This window comes from Pimephales promelas, chromosome 16 (genome assembly GCF_988280905.1).
Source record: "Pimephales promelas chromosome 16, fPimPro1.hap1.1, whole genome shotgun sequence".
Taxonomy (NCBI): Eukaryota; Metazoa; Chordata; class Actinopteri; order Cypriniformes; family Leuciscidae; genus Pimephales; species Pimephales promelas.
In genome coordinates, this window is record NC_142784.1 from 27,592,943 (window position 1) to 27,613,429 (window position 20,487).

Here is a 20,487-nt window from a genome sequence, read left to right on the forward strand (position 1 = left end):
GAACCTTTTGGGTTAATTCATTATCATTTGTTTTGTCCTTTCCAGAATAAATATTTAATATTAATGACAAACATCAAAACCCTAAAATGTATTTATGAATGCATGTGAATGATAAAAAAATTCAAGATGTGGGTTAAAAAATGTATATATTTCTATCATTTTATGTAATTCAATATCAATATCACTTGAAGAGTGCCATTTGAGTTTTTCTCCAACAAATTTTTTATTTAATTACAACTACAAAATATTGCAGAATAATATATGGATGAATAATAGCCTATAAAGAACCTTTGTGCCAAAAGGATTCTGTCTTGTCATTATAAAACCTTTTTTTTTTTTTAGCATAAAAGGTTCTTTGGAGTGAAGTAAACAACCAATGAACCCTTTTTTTTAAAGAGTTGTGGGCTGGTTTTAGCTGGATTTTTTCAGCAGGGATTACAGGGAAACTCAATTACAACATTATTTACAACAACTTATTTATTGTGAAATGCTGGTAATTTCTAACAGTGTAAGCAAATCATTAATTCATCATTAATGGAATTATTAAGGAATAGGAATCGTTAAGTGACAAAATCCCCTCCCCTCTACCGGAGACACGCTTGGTAAATGCTTTACTGTTACAACCAGTCATACAAATCAGGCACAGAATCTGTTTCTAAACGTTACGAGTTCCTGTCCTTGGTGCTGAACAAGCATTAACACTGGGACTGGGCAAAGAAACCAAAGCGCATTGAAATCACTGCGCCTGTGCTTCTTTCGTCAGATAATCATTTATTCGCACCCGCGCTCACGTGCTAGGTCACCATTTCCGCACTATCTTTTAGTTTCAACTGAGTTCAGTTCCCCTATCGTACTCAGAGTAATGATGTGTCCCTTTTACCTCTTACCAAGCTCAAAGTCACAAGTTTCTTCCATCCGCGCTGACATAAAGCCTGTTTGTGTGCATGTAGAGGAGCAGCGCTTCAGGCGGAGGCATGCATGCTTACTGGCAGTGAGCCGTGAAGATCTGCCCCAATAACGCCCACTCTCCAGCATGCTCCAAGACGAGCAGACGCTTCGTGTGTATTTGTCTTCTAACTCACCCCTCTATCTATCAGGATGATATTGCAAGAGGGTTCCTTATCGAGGATCTACTCCTCTGACGGATTGGATTGTCCTGTATTTCAGCAGAATTTGGATATGTATTCTTTATTGCAAGGTGAAACTGAAAAGCCAAGGAAACTAGATATCTGATTCGACGCACCTGGGAAAGGGTCGAGCGCGAGAATGGCAACTAATTTTGCGAGAAAGCAAAAGTAACGGCAAATTGTATCGCGTAAAGAAAATGAAAGCCTCTTGTTTTTTGGTGCACATTGTGAAGAACATTAAGGTACTGTGCAACCGTACCGAGCCTGTCTGAAATTTTCCCCGGGCTTTAATTAGAGCTATCCCACCCTGTCCTCACCAAACGACCACCGGCTGGCACTTTACACCGGAGGACAAGGAGCATCGCAGAGGAAAGGTAAGCTTTTCTGGATTGTTGGAAATAATTGACTGTGCAGCACAAACTATTTCTCTCTGTTCGGTTTGGTTTGCACGTTTTTGCCGATCTTTTGATTTCAGATTAATCTCAAGACGACTATTATTATAAGTAGTGTGATGTGCGTCCCAGTGCAAAAGATCTCGATGTGTTTCTTTCGATGCTGAGTAATGGTCAGCAATGCACCAGAGCCACGATTCTCCCCATCGTGAATTTGATAGCTCACTTTCTCCTTTTTATTTGCATATGCAATTACTTGAATGTTCGCTTCGGTGCAAGGACTTAGCTAAAACGGTGGTATGAAATGATGCGAAATTGTCGATATGCTTAGTCCTAATGTTAGGGTTAGGGTTGTGGGTTAGTTCTGCCTGACAAGATATTTGCACACCCTGATAGCGTTTTCTGCATGACAAGATGTTCAGCATTTTTGTTTCTCTCCTTTGCTTAATGTTTTACCATTTTAAAGATTACTAAAGGTATTCAATACATCACACCTCTGGTACAACACTAATTTAATTTAACAGCAAAGATGTGTCCAGTTACCAGGGGAAAACAATATTCTGAGTCACTGTTATTTGTCTTCAATGTGCATATAGATTTCTTGACATTTCATTCTAATGCAAAATGTCCTGCGAGAATCATCATGAAGCCATTAGGTGGCACGTGTCATTGTTGATTCATGATGCATTAACCAGCACTGTTCTACATTAGTTCAAAAATACATTTTAGTGTTGTTCTAACCCTCCTTACTTGTCTCTTCACAACCAAAGACCAATTGGAGGAGTTTTGAATGTCAAGTTGCAAAGCTCATGTAGTCTTATTCTTGTCCACAGGTAGGGGGTGTAGATGCATGCATGTTCTGTATCGCCTATAGCTCATGTAGCCTGAAAACATTTGAGTCACGTTAGGTGCAGGTGGTTATTTCATAACCGGTCTTAATTCAATCCGTATGTGCTGTTAGCAAACATACGTTTCTCTTTCCCTTTAACGTCCTTCACCGTCCACGTTGTGTTTCTTTTGTGCCATATTTAATTTGACAATGATATGCAAATATACATATTCTCACTTAGTATTAATGTATTAGTCAGTTGTATTTTTTTCTTGAATAACCACATGCAGCTTATTGCATTCTACCTTATAAGATATTGGATGATGGATGATTGGTGAGGTGACACTCAAATATAACATGGCAGGACAAATGAAATGCATGCGTGTTGTACAAATCTTGGGACCAGCACGTCCTGTTAATAGGCACATGGCACTGATTTAGGAGTCTCCATTTAACTGTGAGAAATCTGGTTAATCTGGTTTTGCTGCATCTGTCACAGGGAACACAGTATGGCTATTTTCTGTCTGCTGCATCATGATGCATTCCCTGTTGCGTGAAATGAAGATGTGACTTTTGAATTAGATTGCTTTGCAAGATTTTTTTTACAGCATTTTAGAGTTTCTGCTAGTGTCAACAGAGCAGTGTGAACACACAGGGCCGAAAAGGGCTCACTAAAAAAAGCTTAAAATGGCACTGATTGGACTTCTGAGCTTTTTTTCCTTTCTGAGCTTTTCGGTGTCCAAATGACTCGGCTCGAAAGGGACTGTTTTTGAGCAAAAGATCTTCTAGAGAAATAGTAACGTCATCCGCATTCCTCCAACTGAGCTGTGCAAATCTAATGGTTTTGAGGGGGAAATCAGCCATGCCTTTTTTAATGTAATTTTAAGTTATTTATGTACTTATTTAAGTTATTCGTCATTTGTTTGCACATTTATTTACTTATTTAATCATTAGTTGTTTATGTGATACTGAAGACTGGAGTAATGGCTGGAAAAAATGCAGTGTTGACATCAGAGGAATAAATTACAGTTTAGGATATATTAAAATTAGGACCGGGCAACGATTAATCGTGATTAATCGCATCCAAAATAAAAGTTTGTGTTTAAATAATATATGTGTCTGTAGTGTTTATACATATTTTGTGTATATAAATACACATACATGTATATATTTAAGAAAAAATGTGTTAATATATCAAATATTTATATATAATATTAATTCTGTATATACATGCAAATATTTCTTAAATATATACATGCATGAGTGTCTATATATATAAATACTGTATATAATAGTTATACACACCACACACACATATATTATGTAAACACAAACTTTTATTTTGGATGCGATTAATCGCGATTAATCGTTGCCCAGCCCTAATTAAAATTTAAAACCAGTGTCTTAAATTGTAGTAATATTTCACAATACTACTGTTTTTACTGTATTTTGAACAGAGAATCACTATCATTTTAATTACCAACCATGATTTTGAACAAAAAAGAAAAAGATCTATTTAATTTTCCAGATACTTGGTTACACTTAAGTTAAGGAGTCCAATTCTCACTATTAACTAACTATTAACTATGGATTTTGCCTCAATAAACTCCTAATTACTGCTTGTTAATAGTTAGTAAGGTAGTTGTTAAGTTTAGGTATTGAGAATGATTAATGGATGTAGAAAATCATGCAGAATAAGGCATTACTTTAAAGGGATACTCCACTTTTTTTTGGAAATAGGCTCATTTTACAAGTTAAACAGTTGGGTTTTACCGTTTTCGAATCCTTTCAGCTTATTTTTGATATTTAGAAGAATATCAGTAAGCAGACAGTTTCTGGTCTCATTGACTTCCATAGTAGGAAAAAAAATATACTATGGAAGTCAATGAGGCCAGAAACTGTCTGCTTACTGATATTTTTCTAAATATTAGAAAATCGGCAGAATGGATTCGTAAAACGGTAAAACCCAACAGTTTAACTCTGAGGGAGTTGTAAAATGAGCCTATTTCCAAATAAAAGTGGAGTATCCCTTTAAGTACTAATAATCAGTCAATATCCTAGTAATATTTGTGCTAATAAGCAACTAGTTCATAGAGAGAATTGGACCCTAAACTCAAGTCTTACCAATACTTCTTTAAAATTGGATTTCCACATCAACTGTAAGCGTTTTACGTTAGTCAGCTTTATTGGTTTCATGGTGTCACTAAATGTAATTTAACCACCGGTTGTTGTGTAATTCCATAAGTGCCAAGTGCGTTTGAGAGGAATGTTTCCGATTTCTCGTTTTCCCTCTCCTTCTCTGCCATCCATCATGAGCCAAATCGCACACCAAATATGCAGACGAGGCCGTATTCCGAGTGTGAGCTCAAGATCGAACACTCCATCCCGGGCTTTTCAAACAGACTGTCATATTTTCAGCAGGTGGTAGGACCAGGGTGCACACACTCCAATCTCCAGGGAGAAAGATAGAGAGTGGGCTCACTGTGAAGCAGAGTGGTGCTCAGGGATGATTGCAATGGAAGTAGAGTGCAGGGGCAAGGAAGAGGAAGAGGAAGAGGAAGACCCCCCCCCCTTCTCCCTGTGGTGCAGAGTTCTGTATTAACTAGAGGCAGTGATGAGTGGGGTCTGCAATTACCCTCAGGCCTCCGTCACGCCACAGAAGCCTCGTCTTGCGGCTAATTGCTCCGATGTATTAGCCTGTGTGTTGCTCTTCTATTACTTATTACTCTTCCTCCTCCCACTCTGCCGGCGAACGCGCTAAATGAACTCTCGCCACTTTTGAGTTGATGCCCCGACAACAGACTTTTCGCCAATGGAGCTTAAACGGCCAGACGTGTAATTTTCCAGTTGATCTGGTCTGGAAGCCAACACGGACACACAATGCGGGCAGCGAGATGGAGGCGAGGCTGTAATGCCGAAGCGGAGTAAAGGATGGAGGAGGTCAGGCCTGTTCTTCCATTATGTTGTAAGCACATCAATATTCTGCTTAAACATTTCACACCTCAGCAAAATCAATGGCTTTCTGCTAGACCTGAGGAGGCTACTAAAGCTTGTGGGCTTTAAAGGCTAATGTGTTTATCTTTGGTATTAGCGACAACTCACTGCTACTAATTTTTGTCCGTCTTGTTTTATTGTAAGAATGTGAGTCAGCGATCAGACTGTCCTTGAATTCATTTTCCTTTAACGTCGGATAGGAGGCCAGCAGATCCTGGACCAGCAACTGTTACTGCCCACCAGAAAGCTGGCAAAAAGGTTGAAATCCGTAATGAAGGTGCAGCAGGCAGAGCAATGAGAAATTTGACTTTGGTTACGGTTTTTGATGAAGGTCATAATAAACGAGGGGAAGCGTAATGTCATTCGGCAGACATTTCTCAGACGGGGTTACATTTCTCAGAGGAACGAGTTAGAGGGGGGCAAAAAGTAGGTGATTTGCTTTTTTTTGGAGTGTTTGAGAAAAAAAGGATTTCAGAGGATTAAAATCACAAAGTATGTCTGAAAATACAAATTAACCTGACCTCCTCAGGGAAAAATAGTCCCGTCCAAAAAAGGGCTTAAGAACAAGAGCTTTCACAGTATGCAGTTACCACTGCTCTCACTGGAGTACTCATATTTGGAATAATACAAGGATTTGGCAGTTACATTTTATATCAAACCAGTTATAATCAGGATCCAAAATTAGTCATTCCTACTAATGGCAGGCGAATAGAGAAAATGTGCTGTACTTTTTTTTTTTTTTAACCAGACATTTTCTTAATATAATAATAATTAATTCTATGTTTATCTTAAATATGTATTGTAATTATTTTCAGTCTAAATTATTCGCAGTTCAGGCCACGTGAAGTTATGAGGTTTTACCGGCAATCTGAGGTTTCAATGAAGTTACAAAGTTTAGTCACAAGCTCTTTTTAAGACTTTTCATTCGTTATAGCCTATTTGCGAAACCGACAGGCAATGATATAAGAATAAAAATGACAAAATATGAAAATTCGAGGTTTACACCAGGCAGCGATGATGTGATTAATCATAATTCAATTTATTGTTCATCCTTTCCCTATGTAATCTTTTTGCTGTTTGCTAATTTTTCCCTAGGCTGAGTATATTTTGGTGAAGAAATTGAACAAAACAGATGTGATTTTAATCCTCATATTTGATCTTTTCAATGATTCTTTGCACTTGACAAACATTATCCTTATTTTTATGTCATTTTTTTGTTCAAGAATTTAAAGTTAAATGCTTTATTCCAAAACACAGAACTGTAAAAGGTTCCTAGTGTTTCATATATTAAAAATGCATGTCGATAGTGTTTGATCCAACAGTTCTTCCCGCACCATAAGCAGTTTTAAAATCCAAATGTATAATAATTCTGACCCAGAAAATGCAGCATTTGGCTCTCTTCAGAGTTCAAACCCAGTGTTCAGTATATCTTCAGCATTGTTTCTGTTGGTATAATTAAGGTTTGCTTAAAGAGCATATTGCAGGTAAAAAAAAAATCGAAATTTATAGATAACCTTGTATGAAAATACCATATGAAAAGTTAATGCAGGATTTAAAATGTTTTAAAACAACATAAGGACACTAATTTAGAAGATAAAGTGAGCGTTTCTTGGACTGCTAGTAAAAACGGCTTTTTTTGCAACGTCGCGTCATTTGACGTCATAGCAGGGAGCCGCAGCCTCGGCTCAGTGAGAGCAGGCTGGTGTTCAGTGAGAGCGCTCGTCAGTCAGTGTGCTTTCGTTAGTTTTTGCATTTTAATTTATCATCGTCATGGTAAATATTGTGTTTGTGGAGATTGCAAAAACTCCAGCCTGTCAGGACTTCAAGATCGAGTCCACAAGTTTCCATTACAATAAAAGTAACTGTGCTATATAGCCTATCTTTCGTTCCTGGTGCGGTTTGAGCAGGTGAAGAGACGGGATTTCTCCTCTCGGCTCGGAAAACACGGTCGTGTGTAGCGTTCACTTCAGATCAAATGATTAGCATCCCGGCAATATGATGGAGTTCAACATGGTATGCCGAAGCATATTGATCGTCGTATACTACCAATGGCATCAAATAGTGTTATATAGGTAACTTAGTCATGTCATGCCCTAAATAAAACTTGTAATTGAAAAACAAAATTGGTTGTTTAAATACTCAAACCTTTAATGTTCTGTTTATGTTATAACCAAGGTGAAAAATATGTATTAAAAATTTACCCGAGTATAGCCTATGCTTTTAGTAGCCTATAGAAATATACTCAAGTAAAGTTTTTATACATTTAATAGTATATAAATCTACCCTAAACATACTAATGTCTGCTGGCCTGTTATAGGATCATAATAATCTGTACAATATTGTGAGCACAGTGTATATCGTTAGCGAACGTGTATACTATAAGCACGTCTCTCACCTAAAAGGCACCTGTCCTGTTCTCCACTGGTTCTCCTCACATCACAGCTCAATTTTTCTCTGACCATTCTGTCTGACATTATCCTGGCCTGTCCCTGATCTCTTTAGCATAGCAGGCTCATAACTTTATGGCTTGATCCGTCATACGAGTATTTCCTCAGCGTCCGAAATGTCATTGCGATTCATTGTTTTCCTGTTGTGTGAATCGACCGCTCTCCCGCTCATTGCGTCACGCCCGCCACGCCCATTTTCAGACGCGGAAGTAAAATTTTCTCACAAAAACGACTGCAGAAGCTTCTGTGGCGTGTTTATACGTATATTTTAAAGAAAATCTAGTTCCTACATTGTTTTTCTATGCATTGACTCGTTGGGTCCTCTAACCTGCAATATGCCCTTTAAGTGCACTTTATGTATTTGTTCTGCACTCCAAAATCCTCCATTGATCTACGGTTACAGCCAGTGAAACCACAGCCAAAGCCTTTACTAATCCATTCTGGGGTTCCTGTAGAGAAACAGATCCAGCACTGTGGGAAACCATCACTTCCTATTTGGCCTTTCAAGGATGACCGATCCCTACAGTCTGTCTTTTTCTTTCCTTGGCTTAATGAAAATCATTTTATGACAGTGTCTCGGCACATTCGTTCCCACTGCTGCCTGACTGACGCTGGGTCTGCCGTTAAGTTACAGGGAACGCTCTGCCTTCTTCATTCGGGACTGATCAGCAGTTACTTGCCCTCCAGTCGAGAGATTGATTTTGGCATATAGGGAAATAGTGGAGCATGACCACATGACCACAAAGCAGAGGCAATCATATGATGGCATATACTCAGACATGCTGCACATTTTTTGCTAGTAAATTTAACAAATAGCTGCTAGTACAACAACGTTTCAAGAAAAACAATTTTTGTAGTGTTGTAAAGCTCACTTTTGCCATTTTATGTGGCATGCAAATTGCATTCAGTGCAGATTGTGTGGATTATTTTGCTCTTTTACTTTTTTTAATGGCATCTTTTGGAACTGGAAAGTTGATATTCAGAAACACTCTACTTTAAAGACATTTCTAGTTCTAGTGTAGGTTTTTACTTAAATAAACAAACTTTAAGATAGAGTCTTCATTTGCACATTCATGAGCCAAGCATACAGTAATATAATAGAAAGAATGACACCTTGACTGTCCACCACGGTTGCCTCTATCAGCCTGTAGGCTCAATTGTGTGTGGAGGAGTCGGGTCCGAATTGGTGTGAAAATGCACAAAATGTGACCTCATGCACGTTCTCGTCTACTTGGGCTTACATCCGTACGGCAGCCATTAGTAAGCAGCGGCAATCGCTAATAGTAGTGTTTCAAATGGACTCTGCGGACTGAAAGAAGCGACCAACCTCCAGCACAATCCAGTTTAGTTAAAAAAAAAAAGTAAAAAAAAAAAAAAAGCCTTATCTAGTGCGACCAACGAGCGCACCGAGAACGAGCTGCAGTTTCTCTAATGGCCACCGGTGTCAGTAACAGTAAGAAATTTCTGAATTTCCGCAATGCTCCTTTAAGATACCCAGCCATAAAGTTAAATTCTCTAACTCTTCTTTTTATCTTGGTTTCATAATAGTAACGAATCATACATGCCCCTTGAGTCGAGAAAGGTTAAGTGACTCAGTGCTTTGATATAGTAGGATTTGAATAGGGTGGGTTGTTTTGTTCAAAGTGCGACATTCTTAGCACAGATTCACTTTCCCTTATCAGCCCAAAAGTGTGAAGCATTTTTCTTAAACATAACAAAGATATGCCTTGTGAAGTGAAGGTTGAGCTTTTAAACCTAAAATCGTTTCTCCCTGTTGCGGTTTAATGTGCAAAAGCCAGCAATCTGTGCTCATAAGGTGATTTCTCAAAGAGTAAGACGGCTATCTCTGTGGTGTTTCTATATTGCTCTGTTTGAGCGGTCGAATTACCTGAACTTCTGACACAGCCAATAGCGTGACCTTAGAGCAGTATTCAAGGTTAAATTGGTTCGGAGAGATTTCATTGGCAAATCCGGTCATTAGAATAGAAATCAATGCGATCCGGTGTTTCACCTCAGTTACCCATGCAGATTTCACTACAAGTTTGGCCTTTTGACCAACAGAAAGCTGCTCGGTTTGAAAGTGAATGAAAGTACCCTATAGAACAGTGTTTCCCAACCCTGTTCCTCGCGGCACACCAACACTGCGTGTTTTCTTTGTTTCCCTAATCAAACACACCCGATTCAACCCATTAGCTCATTAACCCACCTGATTATGAGCTGATGGGTTGAGTCAGGTGTGTTTGATAAGGGAGACAAAGAAAACACGCAGTGTTGGTGTGCCGCGAGGAACAGGGTTGGGAAACACTGCTATAGAAAATGGATAGTGGATCTTGTTTTGCCTAGTTTTAGTTTTTTTTTATATTTCACAATCATAATTGCAACTTTATATAGCCAGTGAGCCTTTATAATTCCAATGTGACTTTACTACATTTCTCACAGTGGGACTTTATCTCAGAATGGCTGATATATGAACTATATCTCACAATTATCTTTTTTTATTTATTTATATATCTCTGAGGCAGAAAGTAGCTTTCCTTTCCGGCAGATTCTGATAGAGACAACAGTTTCCGCCTAGGGCGCCCCTCAGTCGTAATGGGCTTTGGGAAGCGTTTGGGGAATCCTTTTTGGAAATTGCATTATTTTGTTTTCAGTTCCCTTTGGTGCTACTAACTGCATGGAATCTACCCAGTATGCTTTCACTTCATTGAGTAAGTAAAGAGGTTGCCAAAGTGATTTTTTTTACAGTTGTCTCTGCTTCCCGTTGATTTTTCTATTCATCATTTCCCAGCTCATTGAGATGTGTGAGTAGCTGTCACACACAGTGCGATATTGTAAACCCAAAAAAACAGAGCATCCTGAAATGGATTTTATCTCCGCAGTGTTTTACCGGTTGGCGTGTAACTGCACGGAGAAGTGTGTTTATCAGCATTTTCTCTTGACACAATTGTTTCCAGCTGCACCTCCAGTGGTGATGGAGTCAATCATCCATGACCTTCGACTACACCTTTCTCTGTCTCTCTCTTTCTGTCTCCGGAGTTATCTCTCAGTCTCTCGCTACAGCTAAGCTCAGCTTTGCTTTTACAGAAAAAAAAAATAGAGATGTTTTCAGTGACCATCTGCCTGTTCTCATTGGCAGGTGAGGCGGGTCAGATTATGGGATTCATATAGACATCCGTCGGGATGGCTTTTGCTTCTGTTGCGGTCCTTCCTCTGCCCAAATGCATACAGATGTGCCGCTCAGGGGTACATCGCAGGGGCTTCTCTCTTGAGCTGTGGATTTATTGCAAGTGATACAGCTGATATGTTGCAAGGGATGGTTTGTGTGTGTGTTTTGTGGGTATTCGGCGATAGGATTACACTCTGGGGCGGATCAACGTTCCCAAAAGGGGTCAATGGCAGATTACTGCCGTAATCTAGGAAAAACAACGACAAGTTTCAGGGGTGATTTCTTGAATCTTGGTCTTAGAAGAGCTCTACCCCTTATACCTGAGCATTAGCTGATGGCTGAGAGGATATTTCTTGGCTGAAAACGAATCTTGCTCTGATAGACTAGGAATTAAAACAGCATGTACAGGAGTAGTTGTTTCCTTTGAAAGTTGTGAATTTAACTTGCGCGAAAAAATGTTATCCCGGCCATATTTACTGAAAAGGGCAAATTAGCATGAGAGCGCAATTTAAAAAAAAACAAACTGACGGGGTGAAATGTTCAGTACGTGATCTACTGACGGTGCACAAATTAAAGAACACAGCAAGATTATTTCCATAATGACCAACGTAATCTACCAAGAATGTGAAAACGGATCTTATTGGATATGCATAAAGGTCCAGCACAAATTAGCATCTGGTTTAAGACTTGTTTTTTTTTTTGAGGGCGTTAAATAATGGCGCAAATACCAGTAAATGGACTAGAGCGAACCTTAGTAAATCAACTTTCATGATTCATTTAATGCCTGGTTCAGATTACACGTTATTTTTTGTCTGTTACGACAGTCACTATGTCAGATTACGCGATTTTTCTACACGTTACTTCCTGACAGTCATCGCATGCCGTCTTTAACGGCGCGCGTGATGTCATCGAGAAGGCGAAACTTGTAGCGAGTGACTTCCTGGATTGCTCGGCATTGCCTTTTCAGTGTGAGAAATACCAACGCATTCTCACCCCAAGGCATCACCTTTGACCATGCTTCAATATTTGACGTTTTAGGCGGCCTTTAGCGTCACTTACATGACGTGATCCTACGGCGTCATCTAACTGACGCTAAAGGAAAGCGTCAGTTAGAGGACGCGGTTAGGTTTAGGTGTGGGGTGGGGGTAGGGTACACGCGATCCTAGGGCGTCATCTGACTGACGCTAAAGGGCGCCTAAAGCGTCAGATATTGAAGCATGTCCAAATGCTTCCCAAGGCGTCAGTTAAGTGACGCCTTGGGGGTGAGAATGGGCTGGAAATACACAGTGTGGTGTGTGAGTGTGTGAACTGGTTGAATTGCGTGTGTCTCACGGCCATTGCGTGAGACTTGAGAACCCTGCTCGAAGAGGACAGTATGGGCTGTCAATCCTCCAAAGAGAACTTGAGGTAAAATATTGTTTTCTTATACATTTTTACTTCTAGTTTTAACGTTAGCACCATCGTCTCTCTTTCGTTTTGTATTTTTTGAAAGTTGTATGTGGAAAAGCTTGTGCTCCTATTGGTCAACCTCATACATGTGACGTAACCGTCATGGACGGCCGTTAAAAAAATTGGTCCCACTTTATATTAAGTGGCCCTAATACCTGTGAACTTACATGGTTACTAGATATGTACTAAGTATTTAAGTACAGTGTAAATACACATTGGTACATAGTATTTACAGCTGTAATATTTGTGTAACTACACATATGTAATAACACACTGAAAGGTATGGGTAAGTACAAATGTGTAACAGGACATTAGTAACAACACTTTTTTCACTATAGTAAGTACACATGTGTAACAGGCATTATGTAAGTACATTTTGTAACAACAATGTATTTACGGACGTTCTTCCACTTCCACACAGTCTTCAATAGGCACTGAAACTCCATTGAAATCATGACGATTCCGTAAGTTGTGGCCGTTTCACACATTGTATCAAGTGCAGAGTTACTGAGGAGTTACCATGTAACACTGTTAATACAGTGTTGCACAGAGGTTTGGGTCTTTTTTTATATTACTCGTTAAGTTGAAGCCGTTTTACACTGCATCAAGTGGACCATTCCTGAGGAGTTACAACGTGAGTAGACTGTTAATACAGTGTTGTACAGAGGTTTGGGTTTTGTATAATACACAGTAAGTTATGGCTGTTTTACACTTTGTATCAAGTGCAGAGTTACTGAGGAGTTACCATGTAACACTGTTAATAGAGTGTTGCCACAGCTTTGGGTTTTGTATATTACACTGTAAGTTATGGCCGTTTTACACTTTATATTAAGTAGACACTTCCTGAGGAGTTACCGTGTAAGTACACTTAATACAGTGTACAGAGTTTTGGTGTTTTTACTATACACAGTAAGTTATGGCCCTTTTACACTTTATGTTAAGTAAACACTTCCTGAGGAGTTACCATGTAAGTACACTGTTAACACAGAGTTGTACAGAGGTTTGGTTGTTTTTATTATACACAGTAAGTTATGATTGTTTAACACATTCTATCAAGTGCAGAGTTACTGAGGAGTTACCGTGTAAGTACAGTACACTAATACCACAAGGGGAAACTTTAGCTGTAATTCAGCACGAGTCCTGCCAGTCATACAATAAATACATGGTATACACTAACACAGTCTCATCCCAAAAAGTCATATAACTGACGTTTTGGGACGTATTTTGACCATACGTCAATATCCGCCTTTTTAGGGCCCCCTTAAACGTCGGTAGATGGCGATCCCGGGCCGTCATACAACTGACGCTTTACCTTTAACGTCAGGTAGGTGACGGGTTAGGTTTAGGGTTAGGTTTAGGTATAGGGTAGAGTTAGGATCCCATAACCTCATCTACCGACGTTTAAGGGGGCCCTAAAAAGGCGAATATTGACGTATGGTCAAAAGACGTCCCAAAACGTCAGTTATATGACGTCTTGGGATGATAGGAATTATCATGATTTCAGTGGAGTTTCAGTGCCTTCCAAACTAGTAACTACAGTATTGAAGACTGTGTGGAAGTGGAAGAACGTGCGTAAATACATTATTGTTACAAAATGTAGTTACATAGTGCCTGTTACACATGTGTACTTGCTATAGTGAAAAAAGTGTTGTTACTAATGTCCTTTTACACATTTGTACTTACCCATACCTTTCAGTGTGTTATTACATTTGTGTAGTTACACAAATATTACAGCTGTAAATACTATGTACAAATGTGTACTTACACTGTACTTACATACTTAGTACATATCTAGTAACCATGTAAGTTCACAGGTATTAGGGCCACTTAATATAAAGTGGGACCAAAAAATTAAACATGCTAGTCTTTTTGTCGTGATGTCTTGAAGCATCGCAGACGCGACGTAGGTTGTCGCCCACTATGACACACTATACGAGATGACACGATCGAATCTTGCGTCCCGACGCCCGTTGTCGTTTACGAATCCCCACGACACCCTACGTCAAACGGATCGTGCCTAAATCGGGCTAAAATCGTGTAATCTGAACCAGGCATAAATCTTCTCCTCCCATAAATTTTGAGACTGAAACTCATACAAATGCATAATAACTGTGCCCACACCTATTCAGTACTAATTTTTTACTGTGTGTCTTTAGTAAATCCTGACAGAAGTTTTTTAAATTCCAAAACAGGGTTTGCTTTGTTAGTAAATCTGGATGTGATCAAGATGAAAATCCCTAATTATTTAATATTTTAAGAGACTTATTGATATTGACATACAGTCATTAAGATCTGCAGGGTTCTTCTCTATGATGTCATTTCCTGTTATTGATTTATTTCTGCATGGTGGTGCATCACATGACTTTGCTGATCACACCGCATGACTCGAATTTGAGTGTTGTAATTTATAAACATGTATTAAATAAACATGTTGTAATTAGTAACGAATATATGAAATTTCACAAATAAACATAATCAAGTCGAAAGGAAATAAGAATAAAACATGATCCCAAACAAACTGTACTTAACAAAAAAACAAAAAATTTTTTGACTTTATATGTTACAATGTGAAGTTATATTTTACAGTTGTGACTATTTCTCATAAGTCTCATAATAAATAAATCTCGCAATGTAACTTTATCTCACAGTGTAATCTTACAATTGTGAATTTATTTCTGAATTAAATCTGTCACAGTGTGACTTTGTTGTTGTAACTCATCATGTCAGTGACCCATATAACGGTTGCACACTTTTTTTTTTTGCATTTTATATAGCGATTTCATTGGAAAGGAGAAATGGAGCGTGCTTGTCTGTCAGCTGTGTTACGAACAGTTCTGGTCACCTACAGTATGATCGAGAATGTCACTGTTTAGTGTTCAGACTTTTAACGGCGGTAAAGTGAGTATTCAGAGTGAAAAGCATGTTTAAATAGAGTCTAGCTACACTCTAAAAAATGCTGGGTTGTTTTAACCCAACTTTGGGTCAAATATGGACTAACCCAGCCGTTGGGTTAAATTTTTACATTACATTTTTAACCCAACATTTCGGGTTTGTCCATATTTGACCCAAAATTGGGTTAAAACAACCCAGCATTTTTTAGAGTGTACTTAAATGGACACTGTACATGAGGACTAATGTCATAGGAACAATAATGGCGTGGGAACAGGATTGAGAGAGGTAAAGAGAGAGAGGCTGCCCCAGCTGCTCTTGAATTAGATCCTGTCTGGCCTGGATACTTAATGCCGATCATATGATTTAATGCTAGATTAAGCACATGCTTGACAGCTAAAATGCCCCCTCTCTTAGCTAAGAGTCACTCAGGGTTTATTGGCCTCAAACAACTCTTAATCTGCCCCCACTGCTGAATTATCACAAACGCATTTCACCAAAACACAATCCAGAGTGCTGCAGGAGATTTTTTTTTTTTTTTTTCACCCATTTGTGCTTTTGACCTTGGATCCATAAATGCAATGTTGCCAGTTCAGCCTGTAATGCGTATTAGGCAGGATCTAGGAATGACTTAAAAGCCATTAAATGGCTTCTCCGTGCCTGGCTTCAGTTTTCACAGTTTTAAAGAGTGCAAACAAGAAGCCTTTTTAGAGAAGCGTAAAACTAATCAGTACCCACCTCCCCTTATGTAGCACTGACTTGATTGCTACTATGCAGAGCAAACAATGTGTAATCGACCACAGGATCTAACAATGATGAGTCAACACACATCGTTATGCAATACAAGTGCCTGAGTCATGTGATGCTTCCACTTTTCAGATATAGCCCATAATCTATTAGAGCAAAACAACAGCTAATTTAGCATTTAGCACTGTTGTTCTAATTTATGGACGCCCATTTCCGCCTCAGTGTGAAAAAGAACAACGGTGATTGTGACTTAATTTTTCATAATTGTGAATCACAGGGCTTGTCATTAACACTCGCATAACGCAGTCACTCCTACTAGCCACTTTGGTTGAATTGTATATATAATATGTATACATTTTTCAATTGTAGTCTTTTAAAAAGGCATCTGAAATAATAAACTAAGTTCAATTGTCAAAAATATAGATTTGTCAATTATTACTGACATATCTGAAATGCTTCTGATACTCATTTTCCACAGATTAGATGCGCTTTCTCTCTCTCTCTCTCTCTCTCTCATCTCTCCGACAGCGAGTTGACACACAAACCCGTCTCCCCTCACTCGTTTCTTTTGATACGGATGAATATTATTGGTGTTACAGGGCTTGAATTTCAGCCTGGGATTGTGTGTATTGCACATATTTGACTCATTTCTGCAGATTTTGTGCTCACAACCAAAGTGCGCAAAGATAAAGCCTCTTAGTACTAAATGTTTCGCTGCTTATTGCGCATGAACAGTCAAATACATACCAAATAATATAAAAATGCAGGTCTTGGTGAGAATTCACATTAACAAAGTCAGTTATGTTTTAGGTGAACGTAAACAGTTGAGAAAGAAAACACGTGTGAAACAGTATGTCAGGTCTTAAAGTGACAGCAGCCTAACATACCTGATGCCAATTTATTAATCAAATTATTAAGATTTGTAAAAAAAAAAAAATGTATATATGACATTTTCCCCCATGTTATTGATGTCAAAATTGCGGCCAGTGAAAATCACAATGACTGTATCTAACTATTGTTGTAACAGAAGTCTCCATGTGACTTTATATCTATACAATTTCTCATATATAAATATTGAGGGCTTATCGTTGCATTTTTTTATGTAATGACAAAAACACCTCTTTGCTATAAAATATATCAACAACACCACCTACCTCTAGCAATAGCAGCTAGAAAATCAAAGATAGTCATTTTTTTTAATTTGTGATACTACCTATATATTTAACAACCACAATTAGTGGAAAATGGATTGACTTAATTACATGTATGTGTCTTCATTTTTTTTTCTGTCAATGATACAAACTCTCAGGCAGTGTTCTACTTCTGCACTAGCCAAGAACCTGCTGTCGAGATGAATGGCAATCCAAGTAGATAGCTACATCCAGGTTTTCCCGATCTTCTTCATTTTTACAGGAAGTAAACTGTGCTCATCAAAACATTTCATTGCGTTTTTAAATTCTAAGGCATAACTGCTAACATGAACTCACTTCTTGATTCCTTGTGGCGTGCGACCAAGTGTTCTGTTGCCAGTAACATTCGTTGTTGTGATGGAGCCCTACTGACGCTTTTGATACATCCAACGCACATGGCACCCTTTAGCGTCAATATGAAATGAAGATATATATGGGCCACCTAGTGGTCTAACCCTAACCCTACCTCAGACCTAAACCTACCCATAACCAAAGCGTGTTATATTGACGCTAAAGGGTGCCATGTGCGTTGGATGTATATGCATTGTCAAAAGCATCACAACAGTATATGACGCCCTAGGATGGGAATGTGTTGATACCGCATACTGAAATAAACAAATTTGCACTTTAAAGTTCGAATAGTGCCTTGGTGAACATGTGTTGTTAGTCAGACATGGCATTTTCAAGGAAGGGGAGTTAAAACTGTCACTTTGATAGAGATAGGAACAACAGAGGCAGCGAATTACTCATCGAGGTGAGAGGTGACTTCGTAGAACGGCAGAGAAGGGTTTCCGAATCTACATGAGTCCACACGAGTTTACTGGTGCATACAAAGGGCTTTAGTTCTGAGTTGGCAAACAAATGACATAAGGTATAATTTTCTCACTCTCAGCGTGCTTTGTTTTCATTTAACATCCAGATCTGTCGGGTCGCATCTGCTGTGATGATCACAAATCTAAAAAAAGGGGAAGAAAAAAAGCGTTGTGAACATTCATTTGGAATAATAATTTATTTTTAAATGCAATCACTGCCGCAGTGTTTATGTATGGCGGAGGAGTTGTTTGAAGTAATGTGTAAAATATGTTAATGAATGTAATTGTGATTTTATTCGCACATTCCTTAAACATAAACACATTTTATATGTAATAATGCAGCTAGTTTGTAGCTTATTATGCCATTTCCTGGGAACCACTCTAAATGAAACCTTGAGCACTTCATATAGATCTCTGAGCAGATAGTCTGTGCGTACCTGTTGAACAACAATTTACATGTGCCATTTTCCTTCATTAAGAAACAATCCAAAACCACTTCGGCATAAATTTAAGATATAAAGATATAAACTCGCAATTGCAAGAAAAAAAAAGTCAGAATTGCAATTGTTTATTTCTCGCAATTGCAAATTTGTATCTCAAAATTCTGACTTTTTAACACACAATTGTGACTTTATCACACAATTGTGTGTAATAAAGTCAGAATTGCGAGATATAAACATGCAATTCTGAGAAAAAAAGTTCTCTCGCAATTGCGAGTTTATATCTCACAATTCTGACTTTGTACACTGTAAAAAATGATTGTGATTTTAACGGTAAAAGACTGCTACGGTGCCAAACTGTTAATTGGTTAACAGAAAGTTTCCTTATACGGTAAATAACGGTGATAGATCTAATGGTACATTTAATGTAATTTTACTGGTTTGGGAATGAAAAAGAACAACTCATTGTATAATTTACAGTGAAAAAAACGTAAATTGACATTCCCACAATTCTCTGCGTGACACTTCACATTTGATGAATTTTTGTTGAAATAACTCTTTCTTCATAGTTTTCGTATTTTTTTCTAATCAGTTATGTACATTAGGGTTTTCAGTGTATTACAATGGTACAAAACAGATAATAAAACTAACAATATGTCTATAAATTAACATTATATCAGTAAAAACGGTTTATTACTGTAAATTAAGTCTGTAAAACCCAATAACCTTGCTACCATATTTTTGATGGTAGAGTTCTGGCAACCACTGAATTGTGAGGCAAAAAGATTCTGAGATGTAAACTCGCAGTTGTGAGAAAATAAGTCAGAATTGCGATTAAAAAGTCGTTTTTTTTTTTTTTTTTTGGTTTTTTTTCCTGTGGTGGAAATAAGTTTCCATACTTTACATTTTTCCCCAATTGTAAAATTAATGAAGCGATGTATTGTTCTTCTCACATATACATGTTTCTCAGTATGCTAGGTTCGTGTCTCCCATTCTCTTAATTCACAGTCACTACAATTGGATGGATGGTAATGAGTGGGTTGCTTGGTAACTACAATTTGTGTGGCATCTCCCAAAGAACACCTCACAGTCATTAAGTCATTTATTCTGAGCACAAACAGTTTGGATTCCCTGTTCTCGCCCTGGCTCTCTCTCTCTCTCTCTCCCTCTCTCTCTCACATAGCTCAAATGCTGCAGAGTGTGAGAGGCTGGTCATGTGACCGTTTTGGGCACACGCTGACTGAGAAGGGCCTGTGCATACAGTGACACGTCTGTGCGGGGGACTGATGGGAATGGCTAGAAGTACAGAAAAAACAAGAAAAAAAAAAACACAACTAGGTCTGCTGCAAGCTGTCAACATAATACATAGATAATAATTTAAAAATAAAACACATTAAATCACAATTAAGAAATATCATATGAGCTATAGTTAGGCTATTTATTTATCATAATTTATTTTGTATAATTATTTTGTGTATATTTGTATTTCATTCATTCATTCTATTAATATTATTAACATTATTTATTATTCAACCAGATACATGTGAATGATTTTAGACAAAAAAGAAGAAAAATCAAAATTGGAAAATCTCAATAATATATATATATATATATATTATTTGTTTGTTTATCGATCTATCTCACACTTTTACTCTCATTTGCGCTTTTAGAGGTAATACAACGTCAACAATTATATAATCTTCTGGTTTACATTTTGTAACTGAAATTAATGAGATTTTGGAATAAATTATTTACAGAGGCACTATTCCTGTTTTGAACTCGTCACTGTGTTGTGGGAAAAGCGAGCGTCTCTGTCAGATCTTCTGCAGTATTCAGCAGCAACGATGAATAATAATGTCCAGAGGAAGAACAATGTTTACTGCAGCTAAAGCAATAAAAATATATTTGTGTTACTGTATGAAACAATTGCTCACACAGTACACATGTCTATTACATTACAACACACTCTAAGAGGAGGTTTTATGAGTATGTGCAAAATACATTT

General features: G+C 38.0%; 1 protein-coding gene across 3 annotated transcripts in view; it reads left to right on the top strand.

Annotated features, from left to right (window-relative positions):
* Positions 1–803: 803 nt before the first annotated feature.
* The window catches only part of LOC120478801 (leucine-rich repeat and fibronectin type III domain-containing protein 1-like protein), a 124,180-nt gene continuing 104,496 nt past the window's right edge, over positions 804–20,487 (top strand). For 2 of the 3 annotated variants that reach the window (XM_089121391.1, XM_089121390.1), the window contains exon 1: positions 804–1,501. The gene's annotated coding sequence lies outside the window, so the exon portion shown is untranslated. The remainder of the gene's footprint in view (positions 1,502–20,487) is intronic. The other variant, XM_039670937.2, reaches the window with a different exon arrangement.